This window comes from Hyperoodon ampullatus, assembly GCF_949752795.1.
Source record: "Hyperoodon ampullatus genome assembly, chromosome: 7".
NCBI lineage: Eukaryota > Metazoa > Chordata > Mammalia > Artiodactyla > Ziphiidae > Hyperoodon > Hyperoodon ampullatus.
Window position 1 is genome coordinate 112,356,463 of NC_136920.1, and position 21,878 is coordinate 112,378,340.

Genomic DNA, 21,878 nt, shown 5'->3' on the forward strand with positions numbered 1-21,878 from the left:
AATAGTAGATATCCTATAACCTAATAATCACAATATTTTAACTTGACCATCTGCAAGATTCATGAGTGAAGAGTTAATAAAAGAGGCTTTTTCCAGTTAGAAAAATATCTCAGACTTCACTGGTTGTTGCTTAGTTCAAGGGCTTGCAGAACACTCCAAAGAAAATATTCCCTCTAGTAATACTTGGATTAAAATGGTGATTTGGGTATTTTGGCCAATGAAGACACTAGGGAATTGCAGGCCTCAATCAGACACAGCCTTTGTAATATAAAGCTGAAACATAGGTAGTGTTAGTTTCTCAATCACATAAATTTGGTGGAGGGATGCCAACTAAAGAAGAAAATCTACTAACACACTGTCTACACTAACTCTAGTTATGAAGATGGCTCTGAAATATCCTTTTCCCCAGGAGCCTCTGGAGGAAGAAGTGGTCCACTATCAATTCAGAGAAGCCTGGGGAAAAGGTAGAACAAAAGAGATAACCCTGCAAGCTGTCCTTCAGGGCAAGATCTCTAGTATGTTTTCTAATAAAACAAACCAAGTTAAATGAAACAAACTGCATTCCTTGACCTAAAATGGATAAGTTGGTTTCTAATTCTTTCTTCATCCAAAAGATTTTAGTGTGGACCTACCCACTGTCTGGGCTTCCAAGCTTAATATCTATATTTATTTTGCCATATTATAGTTTCTGGACAGAAAAATAGAGCTTTGAGACAGTATGGTACAGAGGGAAGGTAACCAGACTGAAAGAGTTGGAAAACTGACGACTCTAGTCATTGCACTAACCCCCATCCCATTATTAAATTCTTATGTACAGACATCAGTGAAGCCCACAAATTGTCCAAATTTACATCTATTTGGTCTTGAGTATTCTATAACCCCCATCTGCTGTGTGACTGTCACCTGTTTGGGTACCAGGCTCCTTCACTATCAAATGGACTACCAGTGGGCACTCCACTTCAAAAAGCATCTTTAACCCTCATTCACTTTTGGCTAACAAAGCAAATCACAGTTTTTGTATCACAGACTGTTATGCACAGCTGAATGTGTTAATTCATTCTTGGAGGGTAGTTTCTGTTCCTACTAAATTATCTAAAGATTTTCTCACCCTTTGGTCACAAGTAATTACCTCTGTCAAATGCAAAACTTACAGATCTGTTGGGGGGAAAAACTGTGCACACTGTAGAGTGAGACCACATAGACCACATGGACACAGAGCTAATAAGCATTTTATAATGATGGATGATTGCTCTCCTCAAAGCACCTGCAAGTCCTTCAGATTCAATCACTACAGTCTACAAACAGTGTAGAAATAATCCAATCACTGCCACCATGACTGAGGAAATTGAGGGATAAAGAGTTTTTAGAAAGAAATTTGGAAGTAAGATCCAAGTAAGTATTAAAAAAAAAAAAGAAAAGCAATGGAATTATGGAAAATGACACTGAAATAAATAGGAATCAGTTTTATTACTATTATAAAACTTGATGTACCTACTCACCACTGACCCCTATAATCCACCAGTGATTCAACAGAAATTTATCTGGGCAATAATGATAGAAAAATAGATGACAAACAACATTGAAAAATACTCAACAATCAGAAATTCTTAAGTTTTTCTAAAGAGACACCCTAAAATTTATAAATGATTTAAGGTTATGCTTTGAGGAAACTTCAATTTTATTCCAGGGCCAAATTACTGAAAATATTTTTGTTCTGAACAAGTAGTAAATTGTGTAGCCTCAACTCAGAGAGTATCAAATACCACCCTCTAGATAGAGGTTGTGACCCTGCCTAAATCCTGTGGAAGGATTATCTTCTAGGCAAATGGTTGAAAAAATCTCGCCTAATTGAATGTTTTACTCATGCATTTCTCTGCACTTCCAAGGACACTCACTGGATATTCACCATCAAGAGCGTATCTATCTAGATGAAGAAAACAGAAAAATACAATTCCTGCTCTGGAAATTATTTAAATCTAGAGTCATCAGGAATAATCCCATCAGTTGCCACTGGAGCATATGGTTTACATTAAAGTAAAATAAGAATGAATACACAAACACATTGCTCAAACTACTTCAGTTGTCATAATAAAAGTATTTTTTCAAACTGTGTTGGAGGGAAAAGAAATGTAAATATATAGGAAGGAAGTATTAATAGAAAAATAAGATAGTGAAAAGGATAACTAAGTTGAGTTTTAAAAAGGCAATGAAAGAGATGTCACCATACGTTCTTAAGTTCCTGCTTACTCAGGGCCTTGGTTCCTCCCACCTGAAAGAGCCTAGAATCTACCTGCTCTTTTCAAACCAAAATCCTACCCAGTCCTGGTCACCACAAGGTCTGGTTACTTCATTCCATTCCATCTCTCTCCACCTCCAAGATCCCATTTGTACTTACACAGTTCAACAAGTGTTTTCTAAATGTTGCACGGTTACACTTTTCTTGGTAACTGGACAGTAAGCCATACCACAAGGTTAAATCAAATCCCTTTCTTATATCTCCCCTGAGGGCTGGAAAGGGAAGCGCTTAATTTTTTTTTAATTAAAATAAAAATTTTAAAAATCTGATAACTGGCAATTAATCAAAAAGAGTTCTCTTCCAAAACATAGACAGCCCATACACTGGTTACAGCCTAGTACAGGAAATCATAAACTAAACCTTTATGGCAGACTTGAAACACCCTAAGGACATCATACTATGACTTTGGTCTTCATCTGTTTCTGGCTTACCCTATCATAACTCTCCCCACTTCAAATTATCCAATAACCTCACAGGCAGCCCAGAAGTCAGAGTGAAAGTGGTGTCTTTACAAATTAAGAGATATCTGCAAAATTAGGCCAAAGAAGTTATATACACACTCCTTTGGTAATTAACAGGTGTTGTCTAGGGACCATGATTGTGAATATGAAACTCAAGACTGCATTGTGGCTTTAGTACTTTATCACATCTACTGCCAACAAGAATTACAGCAGCACTACTAGCAGATTAGGATCCTGCACCAAAAATTATCAATGAAAAACTGAGAAATCATATAAAAATACACAAATATTAATATTCAAAAGGAAATGGGCAATACCAAGGACAGAAAATCACTTCTGTGCTGCTAAACTCAAAAGGAATATTCTTTAGTCAAAAACTCCTGAATATCAGAAAAAAAAAGCAGCTCACCAGCTTAAAAATCAAGTCATTCATATTCTGTCCTTAATCCCCTTCATTATTCTATATTTGGATACAGATTTGAAAAACTCCCTAGTAATTGGATTTTATTTGACAAATAACGATATAGCCTTAATGTAGCAGGCACTGTTCTAAGAAACTTTGCAAATATTAATTCGGTTATTCCTACACTGGTAGGATTCTTATCCTATTCTTAATGGGGAAACTGAATCATAGAAATATATGTGCCTGAGGTCACACACAGCTAATGATAACAGAGCAGATCCAGGGTCCACTCATTTCAAACTCTGTGCTCTTAACCATTACATTATGTTGCTTTTCCTAAAATATCCCAAGCTAAACTCAACACATTCTCCACCCTCCCCAATCCAGCATTCCCTACACATGCAATGACAACCTCATCCTCTAAGTAACCTACTACCATGTCCATCTCTTCCATCTCCACTGCCCTTTACCCACCACACCACCCCCCCTTCACAATCAGGAGCTGTCCCTTAAATTCTATTTCCACTCACCACTTGCTTCCATCCCTTACTCTCCATCTCTACTCGTAGAATTATCATTTAGGACCTCACTTCTTCTTAGCATTAATACAATAGCCTAATAACTAATTTGGCCTGCTTCTGGTCTTCTATGATCTGTTCTAAATACTACCAATAAAATTGACTTATTCAGTATGCACTTTTCAATCCAGGTCCCTTGCTAAGTGTTGTGAATACAAAAATGAATCAAAGCCCTGTTACAGAGGGAGTGACAATACAGGTCTTCCACCTCTGATCGTGCAACCTGAAAATACTCACTGAAGCTCTACTGTCTGCTGAACTATGTCCAAACTCCTTATCTGTCTTCCAGGTTTTCCGTAATATGAATTTTTTTTCTACCCTTTCACACAAACCAAGTTTTTCCTATTAAAGCCACCTATATTTTGGACTTCCCTAGTGGTCCAGTGGTTAAGACTTCACTTCCACTGCAGGGGATGCAGGTTCAACCCCTGGTCAGTGAAGTTCTGCATGCTGCATGGTACCACAAAAAAAAAAAAAATGCCACCCATATTTTGACATCCTCCTGCATTTGCTCGTGTTCTCTTTCTTATCACAATGCCATCTCTGCCATTTCCATCTAATCTAGCTGAAATCCTACCCAAATACCACACCTCAGCTTTCTCAGATATTCCCAACCAGACAATGGCTCCCCAGGGACCAAAGAACCTTAGCACCTTGAAACACATAGGACATATCCTTGTGCCTTGCATTCTCCTGTTTGCAAACAAACTCTGATTTACAAAGAACATTTAAGTTTATCCTTTGGGATGAATACCTTCTCTGATACTCACTGCAAGAAGAGCTAGCTCATGGGCTTCCCTGGTGGCGCAGTGGTTGAGAGTCCACCTGCCAATGCAGGGGACACAAGTTCATGCCCCGGTCTGGGAGGATCCCACATGCCGCGGAGCGGCTGGGCCCGTGAGCCATGGCCGCTGAGCCTGCAAGTCCGGAGCCTGTGCTCCGCAACAGGAGAGGCCACAACAGTGAGAGGCCCCGCGTACCGCAAAAAAAAAAAAAAAAAAAAAAAAGAAGAGCTAGCTCAGCTGAACAGTCCTTTCTCCCTATACTTCATCCTTCTTGGCATTCCCTTCCCTCCTCTACCCTTCTCCTCCATCTGCTGTTGCTGGTGTATTTCACTTAAGACCTGGTGCAAATGCTGTCTCCTCCACAAAGCCTTTCCAAATCCCTCCAGCTAGAAGTAACCTCTCCCTCCTCTGAGTTCCCATAACATTTTACCTGTGCATCTCTTCTAGCATTCACCATCTGGTACATCATTGACACTATTTATGTACATCTTCACCAGTAACTTAGCACCTCTCAAGAGCAGACACTCACCTTGCTCATTTCCTACCTGCTTATCAACTGATGACCCCTGTGCTGTGATAATGATAATGGGTGGATAACAGGTAATGGGTGATTGCATTACACGTGTTGGTCCTGGTCAAGAAGCTAACATAATTAAAGAAAGTGAACCAGATAACTCCAGAGGAGGCAGGATGGTAGGACCAGGCCAGACTCTACTGGAGCCAACAGGAAATTTTGCAACTTATGAAATTATTGTTTCAGAAAAGCAGTAACTAGGAAGAAATCAAAGTTCCTGACATGCCAAGCTGGAACTCTGATGACAGCCCTACAGACAGATGGCTACAATCTTGGTTTGGCTGTATGTAGCCATTCACTGAAGACCTCACGCAAGTCCCTGAGAATTGAATGGCTGGAGAAGCAGTCTTCCATGTGGTTTAGAGCTGCATTTCTGGATACAGGTTAAATTTTCAGTTCTGCTACTTATAAACATCAACAGTAGGTAGGCCTCAATTTTTCCATGTATAAAGTCAGGATAATACTAGAACTTAGCTCATACAGTGAATGTGAGGATTAAATAAGTGTATGTAAGCAAAGTGCTTAACAGTGTCTGGCATATAAGAAGGGCTTAAGCAACATTAGTTACTATATAAATATGTAAAAACTTTTATTTGACTTTAAGAAATTTACAATCAAGTTGGAGAAGATAATAGTTGCCAAAACACTTCACCTGAATTCAATTTGGCAACCATTTCCTGAACTGCAACTTGTTATACAAGATACAACACTAGGTACTAAAGAGAGTAAAGATAAGAAGCTGAGAATGTATAAGTCTAGGAGACAAGACCAATAAGCACTCCCAATTAACTATAATAACTCAGATCATGTAAGGAATACCTACTAGATACACTAGAAATGGCTCCCCAGTAAATAACTAGTCCACTGGTTCTCAACTGGGGACATCTGGCAATGTCTGGAGACATCTTGGCTTGTTCAACTGGAGGCGTTGGGGCAGACGTCTGCTACTGGCATTTAGTAGAGGACAGAGATGCTGCTGTACATCCTACAAAGCTCAAGTCCATCCTCAACACAAGGAATCATTCTGCCCAATATGTCAACACTGTCAGCTCAAGAATCCCTACTCTCCTCCAACTGTAAATGACTCTGCTCTGGAGTTCCAGGTCCCGTATCTCTACCCACCGCCTGATTCAATTCTGAAGAGACGGGTTTCCTGAGGCTTTGGGAATGTGGCACTCTGCCAGTATTGTGTAATGGTTGTTTCTCTTGCAGCGTTATGGTCCCTTTGTTCTAGGTCTACCCTTCCACATGTCATCCCATGCCCAACCAGGCCATGATCAGATCTATGAAGCTGCCTAAACTCCCAGTTTTATCATCCCCCACTGTGGCATCTCAGCCCCATTCAAGCTCCAGTTATAACAACAAGGAGGTCTGCATGAAAATATCAAATTATTTTAATTTTTATAGCCTGCTTTTTGGAGCTGGCAGTAAAACCTTTTAAACCTTTGCCTGAAAAGAATAAAAGGTAAAGTAAATTACTGTTACCTAACTGTTGCCAATTAAAATAATGAAGCTTCAAATAACTGAATTATCCATTGAATAAACATACTTTAGATTAGACTCTTGTTTCCACAATGATCATTGTTCTTGATGATTTGACAACTTATAACAGACTAAAAAAATTTTTTTTGATGTTTTGACACTGTCTGCCCTATCACAAAGCATGCTCTGCATCAGTGTCTTCTGAAAGAGTCAACATTTCCTGCTGCTTTAAAACATTCACTATCTGTTAACCTTGTAAATTCACGGATATAAAGCATATATCCTCACCCACCACAACCACATCTAAAAGCAAACTTAAACCCTAAAGTTGTTCCACCCATTAGGATGGCTACTATCAAAAAAAACAGAAAGCAGCAAGTGTTAGGGTAGATGTTAGGCAGGATGCAGAGAAACTGGAACCCTTGTGCACTGTTGGTGGGAATGTAAAATGGTGTAGCCACTATGGGAAACAATATGGTGGTTCCTCAAAAAATTAAAAAGGATTGAAGGTAGGGTCTTAAAGAGAAATTTACACACTATATTCATTGCAGCATTATTTACAATAGTCAAAAGGTAGAAGCAACCCAAGTATCCATCAACAGATAGATGGAAAAACAAAATGTGGCATATACATAGAGTGGAATATTATTCAGCCTTAAAAAAGGAAAAATTCTGACACATGCTACAACATGGACAAATGTTGAGGACGTTATGCTAAGTGAAAAAAGCAATTATGTGTCTTTTACCACAATTAAAACATCACAAAGTTTTTAATATTTAATGTATCGCTTCTAGGAATCATTAACTCAAAATCCTCTCCATATTTACAGTTTTGTCAATTATACCTCATCTCTTGATTAACTCCCTGCATAATCTCAACTGCAAAACAGTGGATTTAAATACCATCTATGCACTGACGATTTCAAAATCTGGCCCTGACCTCTCCCCTGACTCCTAACTCAACAGCTCTAGCTGACTAATAGTTAACATGTCTGAAATAAAATTCTTGAGAACACTCACCACACCTGTTCCCCCCATGATCACTACATCCCAGGAGCCTGTCACCTAAAAAATTATTCACAACCTAAAAGGTGAGTTATGTTTTATTCAGTGGGAATTTTTAGGACTTCAAGACTGGGAGGCAGCATCTCAAGTAACCCTGAAAGAACTGCTCTGAGGAGGTAAGGGAGAACCAGGATACATAGGAGTTTTGCAACAAAGGGCAGGTAGTCTGAATGTCAAAAGATTATTGTTAACTAAAGAAAACCAGACATCTCAAGTCAAGGAATTCAGCACTTTTCTATGTATGGGAAGATGTGACAGTCTAGGCTCACTGAAATCATTCCTTAGATATGTACCTCAGCTACCTGGGGCCAGTATACTGTGTTTTCATATCCTGAGTTTCCTCAGGGCTCAACATAGGGAGTGGTTGCAGTCTGATAGCTGCTAGATGGCGGGTATTCTTTTCTGTCCTGAGTTCCCTCAGGGCTCACTGGCTCACCCCCAGCTGGTGGTTGCAATCACCAACTGTGAGATTGTGACATCCTTTGTTTACTGATAATAGGTGGCAATATTCCCTTTCTCAATCCCATCAGGCCAAAAACCTTAGGTAAGTGGTTTTCAATAGGTCAACTCTGACCCTCAGGATATAAAATGTCTGAAGGCATTTTTCACTATCATAACTTGGAAGGAAGGGGAGGGGGTACATCGAGAGCTATAGAGGCCAAGGATCTCACTAAACACCCTACAATGCACAGGACAGACTTCCACAACAAAAATGTATCTGGCCCAAAATGTCAATAGCGCTAGGGTGGAGAAGCCCTGCCTCTGAAGCATAGTTGCCTCCTCTCTGTCAAGTAGTATGTGATCAAGCAGCGAATCCTGTTATATCGCCTACAAAATAAGCCCAGAATCTGATTACTTCCACTGCTTTCATCCTGGTGCACATCACCATGGTCTCCAATGTAATGAAATCACTAAAATAGCCTCCTGACTGGTAGCTCCCCAGTTAGGAGACAACCATCCAGACATGTCCTCTACACTCTATAAAAAGTCAGGCAATCCCTTAAAATTCTAAATCAGTTCAAGTCACTCCTCTACTGAAAGACCCTTCCACAGAGCAACAGTCCAATCTCTCCCAAGGCCCTACCTACGCTTCACATTCCCCCACGCCACCCCATCCCACTGCCCCTCTTCCCACTTTCCCATTTGTTCCTATGCTTTAACCACATTGGCCTCGTTCCTCAAACACCCCAAACACTCTCCAGCCTCAGGGTCTTTGCACTTGCTGTTGAGTTGTTTGAGCTACCTTAAGAGCACTTCCACCAGAGATCTGCAGGACTAACCGCTCTTTCTTTTGTCTGGTCTCTGATTAAATGACACCTACTCACTGAGGCTTTCTCTGATACCCTACATTAAAACACACCTACAGCCCCCCCTACATCCTCCTGTACACTCCTTTGTCCAGAGCACCTATTACCATCTGATAATGTCAACTGCAAGACAGAAACTCTTTTTGCCCATACCTATATTCTCAGCTCCAGGAGAAGAAAATCAATATTTGTTGAATAAATGACTGCTATCTTTCCCAACTATTTCAATGTAAAAAATTACAGAAGTTTTGCTTTGTAAATAAAAAAAAAGAAACCATGCTACGCAGACTGGCCTACCACCTGCTTTTCCTATAGAGGTACCCAAATTCTACTACTGACAGCTTCAATTTTTTAGCATAAGATATTAAGTAAATCTGGCTTAACCTACCACAAATGTGTTCGCTATATGATGGCTTGTTCTTTCATATAAAATTGATGAGATATCAGATCGCTTCAGGTGTAATTCTTTTTTTTTTTTCAATATAAGCTCCATAAATGAGGTAGTGAACTTGGAGATTAGTCATTGTCTATGTCTAGCAGAGCATACAGTCAGAGAAGACAATCAAAATCAAAAACATTTAAAGCATATATATCACCTATGCCGTGGATTCCCAAATTTCAGTCACTCATATACTACTTCCACAATTTTGGCCAGATCAATGTCCTCCATTTTTCCTTATAAACTGACCCCACTTCTTTTACTAAGCTTCCTGAAGAGCAATAATTTCTGTTAAATTCAGAGTTGTCCTTTATTCAATACACATTAAAATAAAACTACTAAAATGTAAGTTGTTCATTCATATAATGCTTAATATCTAACACATTGTTGGTAGTTTCCATTTTACACTCTGGGAAACAGAATATTCTTCATTTATAAAAAGGAAAACACAATCCTGAGAAGTTTAGTGTTTTACTTGATGTCCACAATTAATTGGAATCGAGACTTTCCCAACTTCGTGTTGTTTTCACTCAGTAGGGAATGTACATTTTATTTGCATCGCCTAAATAGTATTCTGTTATGTGTAGTAAGTAGAAATTATACTGTGGATGAAACATAAAGTGAACAGAATTAAAAGTGTCAGATCTGTGGGGATATTTTATTTTGCCATGAGACACTTAAACAGAAACACAATCATTACTGTGTACAGCACTCTTCTGCCATCAACTTGGTTAGGAATGGTTATACAAATGAAGAGTACAGCAGTTTCGCAAAAAGCAGTGTTTCTGTTGTTGAAAATATCTCAGATCCAAAGGTTTCACAGAAGTTTGGAAATATGATTAAAGTAAGGTCTTCATAGAGTGACCACATTTTCCAAATGAAAAAAGGAAATACACTATCTTCAGGACTAGCCTGTGGTTCACCACTACACTAAGTAAAAAGTTAATCAAATTGCTTAAGTTAGATGGTTACAGTAAAGCTCTCTTGTCTAGTATAGTTGGGAGAAAAAGTAATGTTGGTTAAAATCATTCTTCTTAACTGACTCACTGTATTGTTTTTTCTATAAAGCATCATAATTTCACACATAAAAGTCCTGTACGTACTTTGTAGAGTTATTCTTAAGTATCTTATTCTTTAGTTGCAATTTTGAGATGGTGTACAAAAATATAATTCACATATATCTATCAACCTGGCTAGCCTCTTATTTCTAAATAAATTCTCTGTAGATTATTTAAGATGTTCTACGTGGGAAAAGCACATCAATAGATTATAGAATGAAGGAAAGAAAATTAAGTCTTATAACTTCTATAACTCTGATTTTATTTTACTCCATAGACTAGGTGCCCTCCAAAACAATATTGAATTTAAGTAGTAGTAGTGTATATCCCTGCCTGACTCCTGATTTTTAAAGTGAATGTTTCTAACGTTTGGATGGTGAATATTATATCTTGTAAGTCCTATAAAATTTCAGACACATACACACACACAAAAAATTTCAGACACAATTCACTCTCATAGTATTCTGCTCAAATGACAATGTTAACTGGAAATGTCTTAAGGCCATTACCATGCTATAATAGATGAGGTGGGTAATTATCTAAAGCACAGTAATTTCCTCATTTCTGAAAATAGTACTCATATTTAGAAGAACACATACAACATACTCAGTCCCCTTGGCCTTGATGATTGGTCAAGTGTCTTTAAATGATATTGATTGGGCCAATCAGAGCCTTTTTAATTTTTTTTTAAGTTTACCAATGGAAACTAGACAGGCCTCCTCTAGAAACAATGTCTGTGAGGTATGGAGGCAGTGTTTATGACTCTCCGTGTGGAAGAAGCCAACTGAGAGAATGAAGTTGACAAGCAAATGAAAGTCAGAGACAAAAAAGCCCTCTCTTTTGAAAGAGTTGATGATTCTAGCTGTTCCCGAATCCTGCATGCAACACAGCCCTTCCCACAGATTAATGAGACATCCCAGTGTCTTCCCAGTCAATGTGCTGTTTGCCTTGCAAACAAGTGTCCTGGTGACACACAAATAACAGATCTCATCCTGAAGTGACACAAAGCATCTTGATAAGAATCCACTAAGAGTCCGACTTTTGTCTTCAAATGATGAGTCCTGATTCTAGGACAAATGGCAAGTTTTTGAATTTTCAGTTATTTTAAATCAGTATTATAACAAAGTAAAATGTAATAAGCTATTTTACTATGATTTTACAAAATGTTACCATTGGGAGAAACTGGCTAAAGAATACACAGGATTCCTCTGTATGTATGTGAATTTATAATTACGTCAAAATAAAGAAAAGCTTAAAAAAGCTTTCAGTCTCTTTTATCTTGATGGTAATTAAATGTGCAATTTCTCCTGTAGAGCATGAACAATATGACTGCGGTTTAATCGTAAAGACAAAAACATTTTGCTCACTGAAGAACACCCCAACTTCTTATTTCTGAATTCCTGGTTGGTCTGTCAGCTGATATCTCTGAACCACAGATAGCTTTGTCACATCATTTAAAATTTCCCCTCATGCTTATCTTTTACCGCTGTTTTTCAAGTCTAACTTACGTCTACATAGGTTTATTTTCTTCGCCCTTTAAAATTAAATGCCCCATCCAGATATTAAAACTTCAGGATATGGTGACAAAATGACTTTATATATTTACTATTTATGGTATCAAAGTATCTTTGTGTTTCCTAACTATCAAAAAACAAATCAAGGGACTTCCCAGGTGGTCCAGTGGTAAACATTCTGACTTGCAATGCAGGGGACGCAGGTTCGATCCCTGGTCAGGGAACTAAGATCCCACATACAGAGGGGCAACTAAGCCCATGCACCACAACTACTGAGCTCGCGCACCTCAACTAGAGCCCGCGTGTCGCAAACTACAGAGCCCACGCCCCCTGGAGCCTGCGGGCCAAAACTAGAGAATAGAAAACCTGCGTGCCACAACTAGAGAAGAGAAAACCCGCCTGCCACAACTAGAGAGAAGACTTCGCACCACAACGAAGAGCCTGCACACCAGTGAAAGATCCCGTGTGCCTCAACAAAGATCCTGCGTGCTGCAACTAAGACCCAATGCAGCCAAAAATAAATAAAATAAGTCAATAAATAATAAATCTTAAAAATAAAAACAAATCAAAACATGGTTTATAAATGTAGTAAAGACTAACACATACCCAACAGTATCAATGAAATATGATGACCAACATCACAGAATAAATGTATTTTTGAAAATATGATATGCAATTATAAGACTCCAAAGTAAAGCCTATACAGCTGGGATCAATAGCAAAGGCAGGAAGATGGAAGAACTAGAGATGGGAAGCACAGATGCTGTGTCCAGTAGCACACTCTTGCAGCCACAAGCAACAAAAACCTAACACCCGGGGCTTCCCTGGTGGCGCAGTGGTTGAGAGTCCGTCTGCTGATGCAGGGGACACTGGTTCGTGCCCCGGTCTGGGAAGATCCCACATGCCGCGGAGCAGCTGGGCCCGTGAGCCATGGCCGCTGAGCCTGCGCGTCCGGAGCCTGTGCTCCACAACGGGAGAGGCCACAGCGGTGAGAGGCCCGCGTACCGCAAAAAAAACACAAAACCTAACACCTAAAGATTCATGCCAAAGTAGCAAAACTGAAAAGGAAATTTTCAATACAGTTTATGTCTTGACAAGAAAAAAAAAAGTGAAAGTTCTTTATTCACGTATCCTATTTTAAATTGACTGCTTTTAAAATAGCACTATCTGGTGGAAAAGTTCCCCTAAATCCTTCCATACAGTCAAGGTTAATCTTAAAAATATAAAGGGGTCTTTGGAAATAGGAAAATATAAAGACTGGATGATTAATGCCACATTTCCATTTACAAATCTTTAAATCTAGCAACTTGATATACACCCATGAAATACCAGCTGTGAGAATGGCATCAGCCAAAAGAAAAAAAAAATTATGCCCAAATGTTAATGAAGCTGGTATACCTAAATACAAATTATTTCAAAATGAGTGTCATCTCAGTTCCCTCTGCTGACTGCTAGCCAAGACAGCAGAACTGAAATGGGAGGGAAGGGGGCAGGGCACAACCTTTAAAAGAATGACACAGCCGTAGGACATGACAAAAACTGTTTAGAACCAACTAGGTCCAAGATGGCGGAATATTCAACTTCCAGTGGACCTTGAGCCTCATTATACACTCAATGTAATACATTAGCAAATGCTAAATGACACACCCACCAGCACCATGACAGTTCTGAGGCTAACCATGAAAGGCCAAAAATGGATGGTGGCCAGATTCCTGGAAATCTCCACCCATTCCCCAAAATAACTGGCATAATCCTCCCAATTATTAGCCTATGAAATTACCTGGCCCATGAAAACTAACCACACCATATTTCGGAGCTCTCTCACCTTCTGAGATGGACCACACTCTGCCTGTGGAGTGTGTTTCTCCCAAGGCCTCTCACCTTCTGAGATGGTCCACACTCTGTCTGTGGAGTGTGTTTCTCTAAATAAATCCACCTCTTACCTATTACTTCATCTCTGAATTCCTTCACAATGAAGCAAGAACCTCAAATTCACTGGGAATATAACTTAGAATAGCATACAAACCTTAATTTAACTACAGAAGGTACAAGCTGCTTTCCTTCTTCTGCGAGAGTTGGTACGGAACATAACAATCAAGTCTCAAGTTTTCTCTTTTATCCCCTTTCCTATACTCTAGGGTAGAAGTGTGAATGAGCAGGGAAATGGCTCAAAGGCAGCCTGTCAGGACAGCTTCACTGTCTGACCAATACACTAGATCTATTCAAAGATCATTTCAGAATTTTGACAGACATTTCTAGTCATCATTGTGTCCTAAGACTTTTTCAGTTACAGAATCAAAAGACATAATTCACAAATATGAACGACACTTTGAGGTATTTTCTGAAACCCTAGCAATTACCCTATTAAAGGTCTTCACACAAAATTAGCAAATTTTACTCAAAGAAAGTTATTTCTCTTTTAGACTTAACCATAATGAATTAAGTAAACAATCTGAGAAATGACAAATAGGAAGCTGTGATAACTTTCAAAACCACTTTTTCTTTTTCTGTAAAGGAGTATGCATTATTCTAAATTTTGGACAACCAAGACGGTTTTCAGAGCAGCTAATATACACCAGGGAAAAAAAAACCCACAAAAAAACAGATCAGGCCTCTGTCCTCAAGGAGTTTAAAATTTAAATAAAAAAATGAGAAGACACAGGATGTAACAGAACAATGGGCTGAAGCCCAAAGACCTAAAACTAAGTCCTACTCAATTTGACTCTGTCACTTAGTGGTATGTATCACCTTGAGTAACTCATCTAGATTCTGAGCTCAGTTTCAGATTGTTGGAGGATAAAATAAAAATATATAGGGCTTCCCTGGTGGCGCAGTGGTTGAGAGTCCGCCTGCCGACGCAGGGGACACTTATTCGTGCCCCGGTCTGGAAAGATCCCATATGCCGCGGAGCGGCTGGGCCCGTGAGTCATGGCCACTGAGCCTGCGCATCCGGAGCCTGTGCTCCACAACAGGAGAGGCCACAACAGTGAGAGGCCCGCGTACCGCAAAAAAAAAAAAAAAAAGAAAAAGAAAAAGAAAAAAAAAAAAATATATATATATATATTAAAAGCACTTTGCAAACTCTAAAATCTACAAATCAATACTAGGACTATTACCAATAAAAGATACTATCATTGCAGTCATGATGAATTGTATGTGACCTGCCACCTCTGAATCCTACCTTTTCATATTTCACCAAGAAATCATGGGAAGCCTCTGCAATTCAATAAATGTGAAAAATCAGAACTTTGTACATGTAGAACATTGAGTTTTTTTTTTTTTTTTTTTTAAATTTCAGGTGAAATCATTGTATAAAAATGTTGGTATGGGGACTTCCCTGGTGGTCCAGCGGTTAAGACCCCACACTTCCACTGCAGGGGGCACGGCTTTGATCCCTGGTCAGGGAACTAAGATCCCACATGCTGCACAGCGTGGCCAAAAAAAAAAAAAAAAAATTAATTAAAAAAAGAAAAATGTTGGTATGTAGGCCAGCATACCTAAAGTTTGCTTCTAATAAATGTTAACCTAAGACATACCAGAAACATAATCTATACTCATACATGTGGAATGTTGGCATACTGTGCATTATTTATCTGAGATAATAAAAGAAACTGGATTACTTCACAGATAATTGGACTTAAGCATATAACAGTATCAATGCCAGAAACAGAGATTAATCAATATCATCTGACAGCATATGTGCAATGCAAAAATCTATGGCAAATTTTCCATTAAACAAAGGAAAATCTTTCATTGAGAGAAATAAGGACATGTAATTTTCTCAACATTTAAAATATTCTTCAATTTCATGAATTCTTGGTTCAAAGGAGTGGGGAGAGACTTTAGGTTCTCACATGCCAAAATTTGATGAGAGAATTGTCAATGGATTAATGAATTAAGTTTTTGCTGAAATGTATGCCTGTTTAAATATGAAGAAATTTAAAAATCTAATTTCAAAACTTGTAATGCCTGTGATCTTCCCTAATTTTTCTAAGATACTGAAATAATACACCTACAGCACTTAATAGAGCATTTCACATACTATATTAATAATATGTTTGCTATTGTTATGCAATTTTTTGTTTTAAAAGTCATAGTTTGTAACAGTATGAATTATGTGGAGGCTCTGGAGCCCAACACCCTGGGATTAAACCCTCGAGTACCACTTATTACTATGTGCCTTTGAGTTTGCTCCTCTTTAAAATGGATCTATTAATAGCATACACCTGAGAGGGTTGCTGTGCAGATTAAATTAGGTAAAAATATAAACAATTGTAGCTGTGCCTGGTACCTTGAAAATGCTCAGGGTCAGTTGTTATTTTGTATAGCAGTGCTTCACAATAGAAATATAATGCAAACCACGTAATAACTAACACATCTCAGGTGCTAAATAGCCACAGATGACTAGTGTCTAATGTAACAGACATCACAGATACGTTTTTTTAAATCTCTTAAGACTCATATAAGAGACTGAAATCTTATATCAATAATCAAGTAATTTATGTTTGACACATTTTTTCTTTTTTTAATACAGATCTAAAACTATTTTGGTTTTATCCCTCATTAACCCTTATATAGTACTGATTATGCTTTTTAAAAAAGTATAATAACAACAACAAAAAAGTATAACGAAGGAAAGCAGAGGTTTCAAAACTCTTACAAAGGACGTAATTATTAAGGTTACACATTTCGCCTCCTAGTACCTCATCTTTTTGTTGTTGTTGTTGTTGTTATTCCAAAGTAATGCCCAGACACCTAGCCTATTTCAGGAAAGTACTTTCATTGTCCAAGGATAAAAAAGACAAACATGGGCACTGAATAGAAAGAATATAAACCCTGGGAAACCTGAAATGAAATTTGTAACTTTACACAAGTCAAATGTGAATGTTAAATGTCATGGGTAATAACAGTAAAAATAACAGGTTTCTAGTATTAATCAAAATGAAAACTATAAGAAACAAGTTCATGTACATAAATTCTTCACGATAAACACAAGCTAAAATATTCTGAAGTTCTGGCTTCCTTAATTAGAGACAAAGATTAAAAAAATTCTACTTTGCTATGCACACATACCCACACCCAAAACAAACAAACAAACAACACACATGCACACCAAAAGTTTTTTTTGTCAAGGTCAGGGACTCTGAGTACCCAGAAAGTGAGGACACAGGGGCTGGGGTGGATGAGCAGCATAGGGTAAACAGATAATTTGGAGCCTCTATCCTAAAGAAGGCTACAGCCTCTGGTCCACATCCTGTAAATTTCTATTTATTATTGCCCTACATCTCCACGATAGCCAAGTGAATAAATGGGACTTCCAGCAAGCTGTCCAAACAGCTCTCCCCTGGTTCTCTTACTGATCCAAACCACCTTTGTTGATTCTACCTCATCTGACCAAACTCTGGACTCCGCACCTCAGGGCTTGACCCTCCCACCTTTTCTGTCTGCATACTCACAGACTGGGTGATCTCATACACTCCCGCAGCTTTAAATACTCTCAACATGTTGACAATGTCTAAATTTATATCTCTAGTTCCATCTTCTCCCCTGAACTCCAGACTCATACATATACCCAGATGCTCCCTCAATAAGTCTACTTGAATATCCAGTAAACACCTAAATAGATTCAACTTTTAACTATTTCTCCCTCATCTCCTTCTTCATCCCAATAAATGGCAATATATTCTACCAGGTGCATTAGTTTTCTTTTTAGCACTTACCTCCCTCAGACATAATTTGTTTAAATGTCTGTTTCTCCCCAGTAGAATGCAAGCTGCATGAGAGCAGGTATTTCTGTCAAAGAAATACCAAAGGAGACTCATTTAAACTGTATGGCAAGTGCAAGCCCCCAGGAGATATAGAAGGTGAAGTCTGAAGGACAAAATTGAACTAATCATGAGAGGATATAGATCAGGATTTTCAAGGCAGAAGAAATGACAAATGCAAAGGTCTAAATCCAAAAGAAGCTTGTAGAGACACACTGAGAGCAGAAAGAAAGCCCAGGGAGATGGAGACTAGGGAACTAGAGGCAGAGTATCGAGAAGGGAGGAATGAGGGGTGAAGTACGGTTCCAGGGCCTCAGGGAGAGGGGGATGTCAGGTCCAAAGGCCTGGAGGCAAAAGGGAGGCAAATTCAGTATTTCAATAGAAATAACAAAGGAGACGCTACCAAGCTCTCTTCCAGAAGGCCTCAACTGACCATTTCATGCTTCTCCAGAGGGTTCTCTTGATATGTTAATATTTGTTCAAATTAATTTTGAACAGCATGGGCTAAATGGTAGCATTTGCACAACCCAGTCAGCTATGATCTGAAGTACAATAGAGCAGTTCCTGTGGAGAAACGGAAACTGAAGAGACCTTACCACCAAGTTTACATGGCTTAGAAGCCCCTGTCTACATTGGGGACCGTCTCAGAATCTTTCCACCTTGACACCCAATTTATGACATCTCTAATCAAAAGCATGGACATGCTGCATTACATGGGGAAAAACCCTAACATTTCCAATAAAGATGCACTTTTTTAAAAAAAGCCTCTATAACTAATCAATACCATATCCCGACTGCAAGTAATAAGCATTTTACTAAGGCCATTACAAAGGGCTATTAAATTATTTCTTCTATTTGTCTTGTTTAAAGGCTGTTCTCTATTAGACCCTTGATGGCAAGTGTCAATTGACATCTTGGAAAATGTCAAATCGTGGAAGATGGGTTTTTGAGTGAGAAGTATGAGAGGATAAACTATACCCTCATAAATGTCTGAAATAGATATTTTCAAACTTACTCTGGGTCACTTTTTTGTTGCATTAAAACTATGCATTTTCGGGCTTCCCTGGTGGCGCAGTGGTTGAGAGTCCGCCTGCCGATGTAGGGGACACAGGTTTGTGCCCTGGTGTGGGAAGATCCCACATGCCACGGAGCGGCTGGGCCCATGAGCCATGGCCGCTGAGCCTGCGCATCCGGAGCCTGTGCTCCACAACAGTGAGAGGCCCGCGTACCAAAAAACAAACAAACAAAAAAAAAACTATGCATTTTCAGTTGGCTTTAGCAGAGTTTGTTTTCAAAAACTCAATACTTAAAGTTAGTGAAGAGCAAAGAGGAAGTTCCATTTCTAAAAATCAATGTTTCTTTAGGCTCTTTCTCTGCAAATAGACTTTAGGTTACCCAGATGATATACTCAGTATGGTAAATCATTGGAAGCAAGAGAATTTGTTTAAACTGTTGTGTCCTTTTTCATCTTCCTTAGATTTTATTTTTGTTTAGTCATTGTTCTGACATGCTTAGGTTTTGGTTGAATTCAGTTAATATACAAGGTCATGATTTATCACTAAAAACAGAATGATTAATTGACTTTATAATCAGTTATAGAACTCTTTTACACTTTCCTAGTACACTTAAAATATTCTACTTCCTAAATGAAGCACTACTTTTAAAATACAATTTTTTTGCACAAAATCCATTACCAGCTGTATCTTCAGTTATAGTAACAGCAAATGACTGGAAGTGTTGATTAAATACTCCAATATTTAGATTTGTGTGTTTAAATGATTACTTTTATATAATCTTTGTGGAAATGCAATCCATTAGTCTTTCATCTATAGAGATTTTTCTTCATTATTTTGCATTTTTTATCTCAGACCTTCTCTGAAACAACAGGTAAGGCAATCAAAACCCACAGTATGACTTCACTCATGAATGTAGAATTCCCTCCTTGCTCCAACATGAGAAATATGGCTAAGGTCAGAAATGAAGATCCTTGAAAAACTATGAGCTGGTGGGCCAATCTCCATCTCCATTGCTTATGAAACACTCTACCACATTCCTTAGCCACTTCTTGGTTTTTGGCCTTTATCCTGTTATCATATTGGATGATCTCAACATCCTGCTCATAAAACATCCAAATTTCAGAGCTCAGCTTTCCCAATTTCTAGGGTCTTTCTCCCTGCTCAGCCACACCTTAACTTTATCACTATCTAAACGAGCTCCATTGCCAAGTTCACTGTGTTTCAACTGCCACTCCTAATCACAATGTCCTTGTCCTTAGAATATTCTGTGTTCCTAGATAACCTTCATTATAGGTAAGCAGTCATGCTTGTCCTCTCTACTTCCTAAGGCTATCAGCATCCTCCTGCCTCAGTCATTGCTGTACTCAATCAGGAGCCATTTTCATATCATACAAATCCACATCCCTGTAATCCAACACCAGGTCTTCTCTGCCAACCACCTACCTGAATCTGACCTCCCAACTGTTCTTACCACTCACAATCCAGGGCTCTGGGTATTGTTAAAAAATCCATGAAAACATGGTTATCAATCTTTCCTGGACATATTCATGATATTTAACTTCAATGGCTCTTTATCCCTGACCAGGAGTCCCTTTTCCCTTGTAGAACCTGCTCCTGGCTGTTCTCAACTGTTTCTACAATCTCCTCTCACAGAAGATGACCACTCCTTCCTCACACTGTTATCCATCTGTTCAACCAACCAATTTACTGTCCAAAGTTCTATGTTTTAACCAATCCTCTCTTTTGTCCCAGCACAGAAGAAGAGCTTTTCCCTTGGTGCCTCCAGGCCTCTCCTCAGTTCTAGAAGAACATTCTCTTGGCTCTTTTCCTCCTGCAAGCTACAACACACTTTCCCATACTCTTATACATTTTCTATAATTATAGCCCATGCTAGTTGACTCATTGCTCTCCTGAACTATTTGCACAGGACGTGAACCACTCAACCCAGAACCCTAACTAACACGGGAGTTAGAGGCACAGTGGAAAATCGACATGTAACTGATAGTCAGCCCTCCATATCCACGGATTCAGCCAACAGTAAATTCTGTAGCACTGTAGTATTTACTACCGAAAAAAATCTGCGTATACGGTAGACCCATGCAGTTCCATACCATGTTGTCCAAGGGTCAACTGTATTCTCCTGGTTCCCATGCCATTTCCAACTCTTTATTTTCACTTCTCTCTAACCACTCTTTCCCACTTCCATCATCAGCTCATCTTCTGAGCCATAAGTGCACATAACACCCACATCTCCCCATGGAACCTGAACTTCTATTGTATAGAACTTTATGAAGGCTTATGTATAAAGCACTTAAAAGTGTCAAGTCACCCCCACAGAAAGCCACCCCAGAGAGGGTCAGTTTCCCACAGTGGCTCATCTGTATCTAGAACAGATCACATTGCATAGCTATCTCTCTGATACTGGGACCAGACCTATGGTAGGCTGATGTTTCCTAAGAAAACATGGTCACCCCTCTCCACAACATTTCTTCCTTACCTAATATGTCTCCCACATGGCCACCAAATTAATCTCTCCTAAATCCCATATTGATCCTCTCATTCTTCTATCAAAAACTTCTAGCAATTTTCTCACAGCTTATAACAAAGACCAAAACTTCTTAGCCTGGCTCTTAAATGCCACATACACCCAAAACTACCAACCAATCTTCTACTGATAACTTCTAAGAACCCTCTGCCTTATTCTACAAATATACACAGTACTTTCTCCCACCTGTGGCCTCCACTCAAGCTCACTTATATAACTGCCATGTCTTAGTTGTGTGATTCTCCCTCAGCTCAGGCAATGTTCCCCAGGAGTCAGGGCCTCCTTAAGGGCACCCTCCTCAAATTGCTCTTCCTCATCTATTGAGCAAAATGACACCAAACTGCTGTGTTCCTAGACCATTCAGTCCACAAGCCGAGCACTTTATTTTTGTGTATATATAACTCCCCAACAGGATGGTGAAGCCAGTGATATCAAAGATGATGTTTTAAATGTCTGTAACCCTCACTGTAACTGACAAGCAACATCTTTACCACCATCAGCATTTATTTATAATGTGCCAGGTGCTGCTACAAATGCTTTACAACGATCTTGTGCGATATATACTACTATTTTTTCCATATGTGAATGGG

The 21,878-nt window shown here is 38.9% G+C and overlaps 1 protein-coding gene across 3 annotated transcripts in view; it reads right to left on the reverse strand.

The window, feature by feature from the left end:
• The window catches only part of ARHGAP42 (Rho GTPase activating protein 42), a gene marked incomplete at both ends in the record, with an annotated part of 296,405 nt that overhangs the window by 177,022 nt on the left and 97,505 nt on the right, over positions 1 to 21,878 (reverse strand). The window lies entirely within an intron of this gene.